This window comes from Schistocerca nitens, chromosome 1 (genome assembly GCF_023898315.1).
Source record: "Schistocerca nitens isolate TAMUIC-IGC-003100 chromosome 1, iqSchNite1.1, whole genome shotgun sequence".
Lineage (NCBI taxonomy): Eukaryota > Metazoa > Arthropoda > Insecta > Orthoptera > Acrididae > Schistocerca > Schistocerca nitens.
Window position 1 is genome coordinate 145,976,019 of NC_064614.1, and position 15,831 is coordinate 145,991,849.

A 15,831-nucleotide genomic window follows, 5' to 3' on the forward strand; every position below is an offset into this window, starting at 1 on the left:
CTGCACATGTCCTATACATTCAAGTTTGCTTATATTTACACTGTTCCCATATGGTTTGCTTTCCAAAACTTCTTTGAATGCTTTAGAGTCACCATCACCCAGATATTTGACATAGCGAACATTATACCACTGTGAAGAGCGATGAAAAATTTTCTTCACCCCAGCAACCTCCATGCCACCACTACTACCATAATAATTAGCAATACAGTCATCACTGTGTTCATTTTTCAGCCTGCCTGTGCACCTACAGTATTTAGACATTATTGCAACATCAATAACCTTGCCAGTATCAACACTAGTTGCTGTTACAACACCATTGTTGGAGGTGTGGCCCCTTTTCTGCCACGTGCCATCAAACGCCACTGTGAGGTCACGACTGCCGTCATTTTCTTCCACTGCTTCTTCCACAGCAACCTGCATTGACTTCTGTGCTACATCTTCAACTGCAGATCCTAGTACATAATTGTAAGCTTCAAACTTTGAAGGTGCACTTGGAAGATTTAGAACACCACATAGCATATCACCAGCTGCTTTGCCCTTACCAATTGCTCGCAATCCATAAACTAACCTAATATTTACACTATAAAGTTCAGTTTTCTTGTATCCATTATTTACAGTTACTGAAACCGAACTGGGAAACTTACAGCTGTATTTACAAACACTGCATATTAAATTAAACTGGGCAGCCAGGCCAACATGGGATTCTACTTTCAGAGAAACGTTTCCATGACATTTTTTGCAGCACAAACTGTTTTCAAGAGCTTCACACAATATATTCGTATCAATGAGTTCAAAAACTTCATTCCCTCTATCAAGTAAATTATATTTCTCTTCCAAATCTCTTAGTTTTTTATGAGAAGCACTGCTTTCATTTGGTGTAAGTTCGTTCGGCAAATCAGTAATAAGTGGATTCACATTTTCCAACAGTGATGATGATGAACTGCTTTGCTTTGCTAATGAATCATTATTTCTTTTCTTTTGCCAGTTCACACGCTTTTTAAATACTTTTGCTTTAGCTCTAGGCATTTTCACTGCGAAAAATGAAGCACTAAATACGAAATAACTCAACAACAACTACTTTCTTATATCACACTGTTTACAAAACAGTCCCGCCACAAAGTCAAAGAGTAACTTGAGGAAACCAGAGAGAAACATTTTCGGGCAACTAGTGTATAAATAGTCGCTGGAAACCGGGATATTTGAATTCATGTCACTTTAAAGGTACTGCCAAAAAGTTCATGGTCAGCCACGAGAGACGTGTATAACTAAAGCGCAATACCCGATCTCACAAATATATAAAAATAAAATAGTTATAATTGTAGTAGAGCTATGTATGATACGTCATTTTAAAGAGGAAACATGGCAGAATATAATACGCCAATAAAAAAAATTCGATTTTTTAACCCAAAATCCGATTCCGTATCCCCTTAAAGCGTCGTTTCGTCATTGTGGATGAAACATGGATACATTACTATACTCCTGTGACCAAACAACAATCTAAACAATGGGTTATCAAGGGAGAATTTACACCAAAAAAGGCGAAGACTATTCCTTCAGCCGTAAAGGTTATGACTACTGTCTTTTGGGTTTCGCAAGGGATAATCTTCATCGACTATCTGTAACAGGGTAAAACTATTACAGGTGCATATTATTCATCGTTATTGGACCGTTTAAAAACCGAGCTGCAAGATAAACGCCGGCGATGGGACCGAAAAAAAGTCCTTTTCCATCACGACAATGCACCAGCTCACAACTCGGCAGTTGTGGTCGCAAAATTAATGGAAATAGGATTCCAACTGGTTTCACATCCCCCATATTCTCTAGACTTGGCTCCCTCGGGCTGCTATTTGTTCCCCAATTTGAAGAAATGGCTGGTGGGACAAACATTTTATTCAAACGAGGAGCTGATTTCAGCAACTAATACAAATTTTGCAGACTTGGACAGTTCATGTTATTCGGAAGGGATCAACAAATTAGAACAGCGTTGGACGAAGTGTATATGTCTAAAAGGAGACTATGTCGAAAAATAAAAAAGGTTTACCCCAAACACATAAGTAGTTTTTATTTTTGCACGGACTTTTCAAACGCCCCTCGTAGTTTGAAAGCTCGCTGTAACGGTCTATTCCAGTCTTGTGATGCCTGTTACGTCACTGGCTAGGTCGCTGCTCCTATCGTCATAATGCTAATCCACAGTGATGGTTCAAATGGCTCTGAGCACTGTGGGACTTAACTTCTAAGGTCATCAGTCCCAGAACTTAGAACTACTTAAACCTAACTAACCTAAGGACATAACACAAATCCATGCCCGAGGCAGGATTAGAACCTGCGACCGAGGCCGTCGCGCGGTTCCAGACTGTAGCGCCTAGAACCGCTCGGCCACCCCGGCCGGCTCGACAGTCATGTCTAGTATTGGAATTTACATTTCGGGAAATGTGTTGCAAATGATGTGATGTACCATACTGTGCAAATACATCTTTGGAAACTCCTGAAACGTTGTTTTTGAGTGTTCCAGAGAATGAGGAGATGTGTAAAATGTGGTTACACTGTACCGGCAAACAACCGCCACGTCGAAGCACAAGTTCACTAACTTAACTAAAAATGTGTTGCACTGTGAAGTTAACATTAACTTTGCCGGCCGGTGTGGCCGAGCGGTTCTAGGCGTTACAGTCTGGAAACGCGCGACCGCTACGATCGCAGGTTCGAATCCTGCCTCGGGCATAGATGTGTGTGATGTCCTTAGGTTAGTTAGGTTTAAGTAGTTCTAAGTTCTAGGGGACTGATGACCTCAGCAATTAAGTCCCATAGTGCTCAGAGCCATTTGAACCATTTTAACGTTAACTTACCTCCGAGATATGCCCTACCACTGTTACAACGAAGGATAGCGTCATTGAATGAAATTAAACTTTTAGTGAAAATTGTCGTTTTACCCAACTACACCCGAATTATTCGGCAGCTCAGCTGTTAGAGCGGTAGACCGCCGAATTTTATAACATGACGTGCATAGGTCACTGGTTCGAATCTAACCCGAGACAACATTTCAACTTACTTGCAATACGACTCGAAGCCCTATCATGTGAAAATCAAATCACAATTACAGAAGAACTTCGTCACACCGATCAGAAACACAATATTATTGTGTTTTCCTTGCTGTTTACATGTGCTTACATTTTCAATCTTTGTTCACACACGTCACGTTCAAAAAGATATTTTGTAGTTAATGTGACCACACAATTTTTACTTCATGAGAAACAGAATTTTTATCTTCTTACTATCCAGCTAGGATCCTTAGTGTTTAAACTTTTGCAGTTTCATCAAATTACATAAAGATGAAGTAAGTCTGCTTCAGACGCTAACGTTAGTTTACACTCACAAACATCACAGCCGTTACGTTTGTGTCACCTGCGTGTTGTACACATTTTATATCTCTTCGTATAACCTCATCGTCATACACCCCGTTGTACTGTGGGCGTATGGTGATATCTTCACTACTAGGAATGCTTTCCAAAAAAAGTGAATTATTTGTTCGCAAAGCAAATGCATTTATCCGCTGTTGTCCATTTCTCGAACTAAGAAAAAATTGTTCAGATGGTTCTGAGCACTATGGGACGCAACTGCTGAGGTCATTAGTCCCCTAGAACTTAGAACTAGTTAAACCTAACTAGGCAGGATTCGAACCTGCGACCGTTGCGGTCTTGCGGTTCCAGACTGCAGCGCCTTTAACCGCACGGCCACTTCGGCCGGCGAACTAAGACTAATGTGAAGATATAAGTAATCCATCCCACATTCGAAACAACTGCTAAAATCAGCTCTTGCTAATGCTGTTTTCGTATTTCGGTCAAAACTTTTAAAAATACACCTTTCAGGCTTCGACATGTGACCTCTTACTCTGAAGTCGGATGCGCTATCCATTGCGCCACCGAACGCCGGCTGGATACATTAGTTCAGCTGAGTGTCTTCTGAAAAGGAAATAAGCACTAAGTTGGACCAAGAATAATTTTGTTCTGTTTTGGGTCGCAGTTCAGTGACTGATAATCGACAGTCTAGTTACAATTGCGGACCCATTTGCAAAAGTTCTACAATTCCTTAGTTTTGAGCCAGTTTAATGATGTTGCAGGGGGCAGGGAAAAGAATGTAGGTCGTCGCACATTTCGCCGCTCTATATGGGTGGAGCATAAACGCATCAACTTTCGCAAAGCGTTCATTATCCTCGTTCACAAAATGCTTTTCTATTGTTACTTAAAAGTTGTAATTGCGTTTTTTATCATTAAGTGGCTAAACTGTTTGCAGACAAAGTATTTAAAAAATTCGTAACTTCGGCTAACGCTCCTGTAACACACGTATGGCTTCGTCTTACCGCTAGTCTGTGATGTCACCAGAGCATCAGCCATAGTTAATGATTTTTAAGCTTTAATTATAAAAAAAATTGCGTATTTTGTGAAAATGTTGACCGTAAATGCTATTTAAATGTTCTAATCAATCAGAATAACAACAATCCAAACCATATTTTTCACATAGGAACACAGCCTATTCTCTACCTGAAGATGGTGTGAACCATAGAAATGTGTAGTGGGAAAATGAATCACTCACGCACCTAAACTGTTTTATTTATATAGCTGAGAGCCGGCCAAAGTGGCCGAGCGGTTTTAGGCGCTACAGTCTGGAACCGCGCGACCGCTACGGTCGCAGGTTTGAATCCTGCCTCAGGTATGGATGTGTGTGCTGTCCTTAGGTTGGTTAGGCTTAAGTAGTTCTAAGTTCTAGGGGACTGATGACCTCAGAAGTTAAGTCCCATAGTGCTCAGAGCCATTTGAACCATTTTATAGCTGAGAGAGCCCCCAATAGAAGCAGTGGAAGTGGCAGACAGGAAAGTGCTCATTCAAAAGCTAAACTGTTGGTTAGTACAGCCAGAGAATGAGGTTCCAATAAAAATACTGGAACAAGTGGAATGAAGAAAGAAAGGCCACTGAGAGGGAATGAGAGCCATACGGCAGATCAGGGAAATGAATCTAAAGGCATTGCGCAATCCAGCTGGTCCGTAGCCAAGTAATAATAAACAGGAAATAAATACGAGAGTCACTCCAAAAGAAATGCACACTATTTTTGTAAAAATACAGTTTTCATTCCGCATGTGTGAAAGTTCTACAGTGTGTAGATACATCCTTCCCGCTTGTTTTCAAACTTAGTTCAACCTGTTCCCGTGAATGGCGCCGTCACAGCATGTCTTCAAGATGGCTGCTACACTTGATGTTCTTCGGAAGCAACGTGCTGTCATAGAATTCCTGTGCTGTGAAAACGAGACAGTGGGAAACATCCACAAGAGGTTGAAAACGGTGTATGGAGTTGCTGCTGTCGATCGCAGTACAGTTACTGGGTGGGCAAGCAGGTTATGTGATGAAAGCGGGCACGGCAATATTGAGGATTGTCCTCGTAGCGGCAAGCCTCGTACTGTACACACTCCAGACAATGTGCAGAGAGTTAACGAATTGGTGACTGCTGACAGACGCATCACAGTGAACGAATTGTCACGCTACGTTGGGATAGGGGAAGGAAGTGTTTGCACAATACTGTAAGTGTTGGCGTTCAAAAAGGTTTGTGCCAGGTGGGTTCCCAGGATGTTGACAGTGGCTCACAAAGAAACAAGAAAAACGGTATGCAGCGAACTTTTGGAACAGTACGATAATGATGGAGATGAAATTCTTGGAAGAATTGTGACAGGTGATGAAACATGACTCCGTTATTTTTCACCAGAGATGAAGAGGCAATCAATGGAGTGGCATCCTGAAAATTCACGCAAGGAAAAAAAAAATTCAAAACCACACCTTCTGCTGGAAAAGTTATGGCTACGGTGTTTATCGATTCCAAAGGACTCTTGCTTGTGGACATCATGCCAAGTGGAACCACCATAAAAAAATGTTCAAATGTGTGTGAAATCTTATAAGACTTGACTGCTAAGGTCATCAGTCCCTAAGCTTACACACTACTTAACCTAAATTATCCTAAGGACAAACACACACACCCATGCCCGAGGGAGGACTCGAACCTCCGCCGGGACCAGCCGTACGGTCCATGACTGGAGCGCCTAAGACCGCTCGGCTAATCCCGTGCGGCGAACCACCATAAATTCTGATGCATATGTGACGACACTGAAGAAACTTCGTGCTCGACTGAGTCGTGTTAGACCACATCGGCAAAAGCAGGATGTTTTGCTGTTGCACGACAATGCATGGCCACATGTGAGTCAAAAAACCATGGAAGCGATCACAAAACTCGCATGGACAACACTGAAACACCCGCCTTAGAGTAATGACCTGGCTCCATGTGACTATCATCTCTTTGGGAAACTGAAAGACTCTCTTCGTGGAACAAGGTTTGAAGATGATGACTCACTTGTGCACGCTGCCAAACAGTGGCTCCAACAGGTTGGTCCAGGGTATACAGGTGCTGGTTCCAAGATGGCATAAGACAGTTGAGAGAGATGGAAATTATGTGGAGAAATGAAAGTATTGTTCCTAAAGGATGTATCTACACAGTGTAAAACTTTCAAACATGGAGAATAAAAGATTAGTGTGCATTTCTTTTGGAGTGACCCTCGTAAAATAGGTGGATTTGTTCCGAGTCTTAGTAACGTTCCTGAACCACAAGCTGTTGGGCTACACATAAAGCATAGCAATACTGTCTGCCACCATGTCAGAGAAATGCTGACGATGAAGGTTTTTTTCTGCAGCTACTGGCACATCACAGCACCGACGTGCGTCAGTGACCTCAGCTGCTCCGTCCCACCGGCAAGTACGTCGACAGTTGCGCTCTTGACGGAGGACCTGGTGTTGTCAGTGGAGCGCTGATGGGTCGGTTGTCCCTCGCGTCAAACCCCCAGATGCAGGCGGTTGGTCGGGCTGTCACGGTCACGGTCAACATAAACAAGTGGCGGACGTCAGCGCCCAGGGCTGCCGGTAATGTGTTCCACGTCCGCCGTCTGAGGAGGATTGCTTCAGGATGACGCCAGGGACGTGCAGGACAGCCGATCAGCTCTCCGGAGCACGGGGCTGAGCCGCGGCTCAAGGACGGGGTTGACGAAATCGGGTAGCAGTGGCGCCATTAGAGACGGAACTGTAGTGCCCTGGGACAAGGATGACAAGAGGGTCCGGCATTTGCTTTGCTCAAGGGTTTTTGGTGTCGTTTGGAGAAGGGCGCAGGACAGCGCCCTCATTAGCGGTCGAGCACGAGTACGTACAGAGCAGTAACCGCACAATGACATAAAAACAGCGATAGTAATGAGAAAGCTGTAAACGGAGTTTACACAGAATGGAGTACAGAAACGTATAGGAATGTATTTACATTGACAACTGTCTCTTCTTTTTTAATTGGTTGTGTATCACACTCCATGTTTCATACCTCTTGATGCAGCCTTGTCTAGTACTAATTTTATCTTATTTTATTAGTTTTGTTTATTAATAGAAACTGTTATGTAGACATGCTATTCCTATTTTGTGCTAAAGGTTTTCCTGTCAACTCCATTGTTATTTATGTACTGTTCAGTTTTTACTATTTCATTGCAAAGATGTTACTTACTGTATGTTTCTACTTCACTCTAGATATGTTACTTCTCTTCCAATGTTGTCTGCTAACAGTTAACTTCTTTAGTTATAATACTCAGTAAATGTCTGAAGATGGCCTTGTAAGCCGAAAACTGGTTAGCAATAAAAGTATTATTGTAGAACAAAAGCAAACTGGTGCTTTTCATTTATTAGTATCGGAAACTCCAAATATCGGAAATATTTCGTGTTCCACTGCTTAGAACCAGCTAGGAGAACAAAGAATCCTAACTATATTGACAATAACTGTAAAGCAGACAATAATGCACTTTGTGTGTCTCCTGTTGGGCCCGCCTTCTCATCAGAAAACAAGTTTGATTCCGTGATAACCATCAATAATGATTCATACGGACAATTTATGAGCGGTGTAAACTAAACGAACTTCGGCTTATTTCCCAATACGCCTGAGTTCCAATTTCCCAATATGCCTGAGTTCCACAGTGTTTAATTTATATCTTCGAAGAGACAGTTCGCAATTAATCGTGTATTTAGTATCCAAAGTTTTTGTTGTGGAGAGGTACATGAAGTTGTCTATTGCGTGTGTGTGTGTGTGTGTTTTATATGCGAACATACGAAAACACACAAACACACACACATACACACACACACACACACACACACACAGGCGCGCGCGCTACATATAGCTTCTTTTATGTCGTTCACTATTCCAAAAGAGGGCCACACAACTGATCTACGTTTTGACATATCTAAAGGAGAATCTACTTTTTTCGAGTACAAATTTAAAAGTATTCTGAGATAGGCTACATTCGATTTAAAGCAGAAGTCTGTGACTGCAGCTGTCATAAGTAATATTATGAAGTGTTTGTGTGTCACAGTTCCTCGTTTAGAATCTGTGTGCTGTTTGTGCTACAATAGTTTGTGCAGTGTCCTGAAAAAGCATAAATACCAAAGCAAGGCCGGCCGAAGTGGCCGAGCGGTTCTAGGCACTACAGTCTGGAACCGCGCGACCGCTACGGTTGCAGATTCGAATCCTGCCTCGGGCATGGATGTGTGTGATGTCCTTAGTTTAGTTAGATTTAAGTAGTTCTAAGTTCTAGGGGACTGGTGACCTCAGAAGTTAAGTCCCATAGTGCTCAGAGCCATTTGAACCAAAACAAGACGAAACGCCATCCACTGGAACATACGGCAGGACCTGGCGTTACCTGTGTTAACGAATTAGTGTAATTGGTAAAGTTAGCCACCTGAAGATTGGGATGATAGGCCCGAAACCGGTAATGTAATCAAATGAAGCTTTTTATGGATGGATGGATGGATGCGTTCTTCACCAACTGTCATTTGTGAAATAGCTGACAGATTCGACGATGTAGATATGTTTGTAGTTTTAATGTAATTTCTGTTGGTACTGCCCCACAGCTCGCAAATATCTAAGGAAATTCGCGTTTGTGAACCACCAAGGGCTGCCGATTAAAGATCTATTCGTGAAAATACATCCTTCGTTACTGTCGCCAGAATTAAAACAGCCTGTCTCGTATTCGACTGTTGAGTGTTTATAATTTTGTTTGTTAATAAATAATTGCAATCTAACACTTTTTTTTCTAAACACTGTGCAAGTGGGCTACTGTTACAGAACATTGGACTACTAATGCAAATAGTAGCTCTAAACCCTGATTTAGTGAAATGACACCTTGTTACTAACAAATTTATGACCCAACAAACGAATTCGTAATGCAGTCTAACTTACTTTGAAAATGAATAAGAAATTAACTCAGTACAACACAACTACAAAATAACATCGCGCTACCGCTAATCAGCCACTGTGAAGATCACTCGTAAGATTACATGAAAATTACAAGAGCAGTAATAGTGGCTAACGTCTACTTGAACAATGTTTAACGGTTATCTTGGCCCCTGTTTGTAATCAGAGTAGTGAGGTATGAAAATGACCAACTGATGATAATACTTATCCACGTTACTTGAACAACGACATAGCTCGCAAGAACAGGATCTACGGAAACTATTACGTAGTATTGAACACATCTATGCAATGCAACCTGTGAGTTATTTCGTGGAACATGAAGACACAGTAGAAAAGCAGCCATTGTAATTCTGCATTCAGCAATCGGCGACAAAACTTATCTCCACACTTGAAAATTTGCTTGCATGGAAGGGAGTATTTAACAATGTTAGTGTGGGAAAACTACTTAAGATCCGAATTACTTCATCATCTGCACTATTTGCAAACAACAAAGTCCGCCGCTCGTGGTCTCGCTTCGCCAGCACGGGGTCCAGGGTTCGATTTTCAGGGGGTCAGGGATTTTCACCTGCCACGAGATGACTGGGTGTTGTGTCATCATCATCATCCATCCCCTTATGGTCGGAGGAAGGCAACGGCAAACCCCTCCATGAGGACCTTGCCTGGTACGGCGTGCCTTGCAGCGTCTTTGCAGAAGATGGCATCAGACAAAAACTGCACCAGAAAAATGCCTAAATATTCAATAAATGACTTAGGCACTTATATGTAAGCATAATGCAGTATTTCGTATGGATTGGGGCATACAATAAAAAAGTCATTCCATATGTGAAGCCGTACGAGAAATAATTCATCTGCGTTTCAATCTAAGAACGAAAACAACGTCCTAGAGGTATATAACCACGTCATCACTAACGTGAACCACAAGGCTTCCTTGTGCATTCTTTCCTTGTACATTCTTAGACTGTAACTCAGATGAAATTACAGAGTACCTCAAAATCGGGACCGGGCTAAATGTCGCGAAAATGGTAAGAGGCAGGGGCGTGGCGGATGTGGATATAAGCAAAGGGGGTGGGAGTTTTTGCGTGACCGGGCGAAAGCCATCCGCCACATTGGATTCAAATCATATTTCTTCACTGGGAGGGAGGTTCATGTGTTAAGAGTAGAATCTCTGAAAGATACAATGGTGAAATTAGTTTTGCAATATCTTTGACAGATAAAAAGTTGTGCGTTTTTTGTTATAACACTTGTGACTCGTCATGATTCTCGACATGAATGGCATCCAACATACTGCAAAACAAAGCGAACTTTATAGAGTTTGTTCCACATGCTGTCCTTGTACCTGAGGGCATTTCCGTATCCGTCGGAGATAGTTTGCATGGACACAATGCAACACAGCAGTATCACAGGACTCGGAAATCCGCTTTTCCAGTTGCTGCACATCAAACATGGCGGCCATTCCACGGAACCGTGACGCCTAATCCAACTACTGGGGAACTGCCTGTCAAGCCATTCCTGTACACAGGCACCATAATGGGGCGGCGCCCCATCCTTCTGAAAGTATGAAGGAAATGTCCCGTCTTCAATGAGAACCATGGACAAGACCATCTCACCCAGCATCTGCAGGTAGGCCGTAGCAATGGGTGCTTCTGTCATAAATATAGGGTCAATGAGACGCATTCCCCAAATGTCGAGCCGTACCATCTTTGAGCCCTACGGAAAAATATCAGTCTTGGGTTGTTCAATAACTAGTATCGCAGGTTGCGCTTGCTGATCTGCCCATTGACATAAAAATTCGCCTCATCACTAAAGAGGGTGTTGCAAACAATATCGTGATGAGTCGCGTGTTGTGCTAACAGCCACTTGCAAAACTGCATCCTCCGACCAGAGTCGTCTTCCGCCAGATATTTTTGAATTTTGAATGGATGCCTTTTCTGTCGGTATAGGATTCTGGGCATATTGATCCGAGGAACGACATGCCGGCGGGCGAGTTGCCTGATACCATGGGACGGAACTCGTGGCCACTGCTGCTAAACTGCCGTGGTCGTAGCCTCATCAGTTGCTGTGTGGAGACGGCTAGTGTGGGGCTTCTTTGCCACGGGTCCCGTTTCTTGAAACTTTCTGATCAGTTTCCTGGCGGCACTTTGCGTGAAGGGTTCCCAGCCAAGGTATTGCCGGTTGAAGTCCCTGGTAATTGATATGGAACTCCAGCCACCAGTTAGCAGGATTATTTTGATGCGCTCGTGTTTGGTCATTGGCGTGGTGGCGTGTTGTCCTTCACATCAAGGGCACTCATGTAAAGACAGAAACAAAATATGATCAGGTTTGAGAATACTGCATGACGAATTATACATGTTATAACAGATGATGCATGACTTTTTACCTATCAAAGATACTGCAAAATTCTACCCTTAAAACACGAATCACATGACGCCCTCCCTCCCTCTCCCACTGAAGAAATGAGAGCTGAATCCAATATGGAGGATACAAAGATGGCGGACGGCTTTAGCAGGTCTCCTGAAGAGTTCCCCCCCCCCCTCCCCTCCATTTGTTTCTATCCATATCTGCCCCGTCCCTGCCTGTAACCATTTTCACAACGTTTTCCCCAGTCCCGAATTTTGGGACACTGCGACAACCTGTATTTCACGTATGGCTTCACATGTGGAATGACTTTTCAATTGAACGGCACAGTAAGTACTACATCTATATATATAAAACAAAGTCGGGTTTGTTACAACACTTATAACTCGAGATCTGCTGGACCAATTTTCATGGTTTTTGATTTGTTGGATTTGTCTCCGCCCCGAATAGCAGAATACATCTTAAAAATAATGAAAAATTGACGAATACTTGAAAAATGCGTTATTTTCCCTAAAAGTTCTTTAGTTTCGGAGCTGTCAAATTTTTTTGTCAAAATCTGTAAGTAATGATTGACATTTATGCATGCGTTCATAAACTATTTAAAATGGATGAATAAACTATTATGTGTATTTTTTATTAAAAAAGATTGAAAAATATTACTCGTGAGTTCAGAAATGTGTAATGAATACTTAATCATTTCTATAAATGCTCATTTGTTTATTACATGTCAAACATTTGTTGTCCAATCCTGTCAAATACTGTAACAACTATTTATGTGTGCGTTCAGAAATTTATTTTGTGTAAAATGTCTCGAAAGTTCAGGTAGGTACTGTTATATTTGTTTGTTTTAGACATTAATTTGTGTAAATCTATATATATAAAAGAAAGTCGTGTTAGTTACACCATTTATAACTCAAGAACGGCTGGACCGATTTGGCTGAAACCTGGTGGAGAGGTAGCTTAGAACCAGGAGACGGACATAGGATATTTTTTATCCCGTTCGGCTGCTATAAAACGTGGTATAACAAAAACGCATCTGGCATGGAATAACAAAACGCATTTCAACATGCTTTCCATCGAACCCACCTAACCTGTGGCACAAATACAAGGATAATATGTCAGAAGATATTTTACATCAAATTCATGTCAGTTCCAGAAATCAAGATCTTCAAATGAATGAGGAGATACATAATCGGGCTTTACTCTTGATCGAAGACATGTGTTACCTCATGTGCGGAAGTTTATTAGTCAGGTTAGGAATGCCAGAGCCAAATCGTGAATGAATGACGCATTTAATCGAGAATTGGAATGGGAACGTGAATATGATCACAAGGAATTAGATTTAGTAGTTCAAACGAATGTACTCCTGTTGAACCCCCAACAAAAGGAAGTTTACGATACATCAATGAACGTAATTGATGATGTAAATGGTGGTTTATATTTCCTGGATGCCCCTGGTGGAACTGGCAAGACATTCCGCATGTCTGTAGTTTTAGCCACTGTTCCTGCGAGATCCATCATTGCGGTTGCAGTTGCTTCTTCTGGAATAGCAGCCGTACGGCTCATTCAGCATTAAAATTACCGTTAAATCTTCAAGCTATTGAAGGACCAACATGTAATATTACAAAAAACTCAGCAATGGCCAAAGTTTTATCAGCATCCAAGGTTATCATCTGGGACGAATGCACAATGTCGCATAAACGTGCATTAGAGGCACTTAACCGTACATTGAAAGATCTACGCAATGACTCGAGATGTTATGGAGGAGCAATGATTTTACTGTCTGGCGATTTCCTCCAAACACTGCCAGTACTTCCAAGATCAACGGCTGCAGAAGAAAAAAATGCTTACCTCAAATCATCGAATCTATGCCGCTATGTGAAGAAACTTCAGCTGACAACAAACATGAGAGTTGCATTGCTTAATGATACATCTGCTGAAGATTTCTCTGACAAATTGCTGACTATCGGTAATGGTCGAGTACCTGTCGAAGAATCGAGCGGATTGATTTCATTTCCTCATAATTTCTGTATCTTTGAGTTTAAAAGACTTCAATTTCCGATCCGTCTTGCATTCTCCATGACCATTAACAAATCACAAGGCCAATCTTTGAAAGTTTGTGGTTTAAATCTGGAATATCCATGTTATTCACATGGTCAATTACATGTGGCATGTTCACGGGTCGGAAGACCATCTGCGTTGTTTGTTCTTGCGCCTGATAATAAAATAAAAAATGTCGTGTATCACAAGGTACTTAATGAAGAGCGGAAGCTATGCACCAAAAAACATAAATAATAAAGAATCATTAAAATACTTAATTTTTTATTTGTATTTCCTAATAAAAAATTGAACTTAACATCCAAAATCTGATTATTTATTGGCTTTAAGGCGGAACAGAGTTCGCCGAGTCAGCTAGTATTGTATAATGCCTATGATCAAGTGCTTTAAATGACTTAAATGACGAAACTGGCCCGTTGTATAAGGCTATACAACGGGCCAGTTTCGTCATTTAAGTCATTTGCAAGCACTTGTACATAGGCATTATACAATATGTCGTACTTATTGTACTACTACAGACAATATCTTCGTTCACAAAATTCTTGGAGGCTGTGGACCCATATATGAATAAACTATTTAAGGCATTTGAATAGCTTCAAATAAAGTAAGCAAAGGACAAGAGCTGCTCAGCTTTCAAGATACACATGCAATATAAGTTGAGAATTTCAGTAATCACACTGAATAAAATCTATATACACGACTTCCAGCAGAAACAGAATGACCTAAACTGCACGAGAGAAAAAAAATGGTTCAAATGGCTCTGAGCACTATGGGACTTAACATCTGAGGTCATCAGTCCCCTAGACTTAGAACTTTAACCTAAGTAACCAAAGGACATCACACACATCCTTGCCCGAGGCAGGATTCGAACCTGCGACCGTAACAGCAGCGCGGTTCCGGACTGAAGCTCCTAGAACCGCTCGGCCACAATGGCTGGCTACAGGAGAGAGTGATGAATTTGAATGCATAACACTTTGAACTGTATGACCAGAATACGATCTTGTAACCAGATTCAAACTCACGAGAAACACAAAGACTGTAAACTCACACGTAAATATCAGCTCACCTTCGCAAATCATCACACGATTCCACCCGATATTAAAGAAAAATAAGCTGCGCAATAGGACTATCACAGCGATGCATTGACTGCAACACCTTGCCTATTAGAGACCACTCCGAGTAAGTGGAACATTGTCACCAAATGTAAATGCTGCCGCCATTTCCGCGCTGCGTCTACTCAACATATGTATCGCGGAACCAAGAGTGTTTCACACACACGCGCAGAAATGCCCCACTAAAAGCCAGCTGTCTGACTGGCTGGGAGTGCGTGAAAAACCACCAGAGGTACCACGGTTTCGCCGCAACGTTTCAGTGAGCTCAAATCAAAGAACCTACACTCCTGGAAGTAAAATAATGGGAGACGCACTACAGACTTATTACTGTACGCTGCCATGTTAGATGTCCCGAAACATTAGCAGACTGTTTACGATTGCTTCTTGTACTTAATTTCTGACAGGTGCACGGAACATTGGTTTTAAACAGAAAACGTTACAGTGCTTTCGTGAATAACATTGCTTCAGGAAGGAATTTTCAGACGTTTTTCTGTTCTCAAATGCATATTTGATACCGTAATACGACACATTTGGCCTTGTTAATGTAACTTCCTTTTTCTTATACGTTTAGAATAATCACGAAGAGAAGTATATGATATGAAAAGACTGCTTTCGTAATCCACAGTTTTCGTTAATACGGAATGACAAAATTGATGTTCGGCCTATGTCCTCTTCCCGATAATGTTGAGAACACATTTTGTTATATTTGGTCGGTTTCCAGTCTTTGCTTCTCGCAGCGTTCACCCAGAGAGTTTTCGAACTGGATTGAAGGGAAACCTAAAATCAAGGGACTGAAACAAAACCATTACAGTAAAAGTAAGCCGGCCGGAGTGCCCGTGCGGTTCTAGGCGCTACAGTTTGGAACCGCTTACAGACGATACCGTCGACGTTCTCGTCAAACAGTCTACAAAACCATCGAGAACATTGAAATGACAACCTCTGCAGCTGACAAGAAGAGTAACAAGTTGAAGAATATTTCTGCCAGTGAACTTCTCGA